Source organism: Bison bison, unplaced genomic scaffold, assembly GCF_000754665.1.
Source record: "Bison bison bison isolate TAMUID 2011002044 unplaced genomic scaffold, Bison_UMD1.0 scf7180017863184, whole genome shotgun sequence".
Taxonomy (NCBI): Eukaryota; Metazoa; Chordata; class Mammalia; order Artiodactyla; family Bovidae; genus Bison; species Bison bison.
Window position 1 is genome coordinate 12,640 of NW_011493756.1, and position 976 is coordinate 13,615.

The 976-nt window shown below is 29.1% G+C and overlaps 1 long non-coding RNA gene across 1 annotated transcript in view; it reads left to right on the forward strand.

The window, feature by feature from the left end:
* Window positions 1-966, forward strand: part of LOC104983687 — an 8,931-nt gene extending 7,965 nt beyond the window's left edge. The window contains exon 3 of the long non-coding RNA XR_824670.1: window positions 833-966. This is a non-coding gene — a long non-coding RNA (uncharacterized LOC104983687). The remainder of the gene's footprint in view (window positions 1-832) is intronic.
* Window positions 967-976: the final 10 nt, after the last annotated feature.

The window sequence follows — 976 nt, forward strand, 5'->3', positions numbered from 1 at the left end:
CAGAGTCAGACACAACTGAAGCGACTTAGCAGCAGCAGGTACTTTCAAATACTTACTTTATGACTAAACAAAGCATTTTGTGTGTATGTGCATAGGTATGTGTGTTTAGTGTTATATCAACTATGAGGGAATTAACATATTACGGCATCTTTCTCATACTTTTTAGCCATAAATCTATTCCCAAATCTGAATACCATTTTTAAAAAGGTACCATTAAAATGGTACCATTTGTTAAAATGGTACAAAAGTGACCACTTTTTGTCATTCTGTAATAATGTTCTAAACCACTTTAACTTCATACAGTGTATTTGTTTTCCTATCTGTTACTGTTGATCCATGTAATAATTTTAATGGCTATAAAGGATTTTTCTATTATATTGATATATTTAACCAGTTTTTCATAGACATTAGTTAAAAATATTGTTACTTTGTTTTCACTGATAATATTGATAAATTTGAGCCTATTCGATAAATGTATAAAATTACTTTCTTCATAATAGGTATATTTGGTTTCCTAACTTATGCCTGTGAATAAAAATTTGTGTTGATTTTCAGAATGTATTATTACATACAACTACCTTTATTTTACACTGATTCACAGATCAAAGGTAAAAAAAGATTGATGTAGGCAAGACTTTTCATTTCATTATATAAATCATTAAGTTCATTGTTTGGAAGGTAAAATTTTATATGAACAGTAAAGGGAAATTTTAGGTGATAGTCTTAATTTTCTATAGTAAATATATGCTTGTAGTTCTATACTCATCATTTTCAATTAGATTTAATATGTAGGTTAGGCCTTCATGTATATTTAAATCTTTTTTATTAATAGCTACACTCCCTTTGCTAATGGGCCCAATGATACTCCTGAAGAGATACTGCTGCGTATAGGCAATGGAAAGTTCTCTTTGAGTGGTGGAAACTGGGACAGTATTTCAGATGGAGCAAAGGTATAAATTATAACTATGTTTTGTTT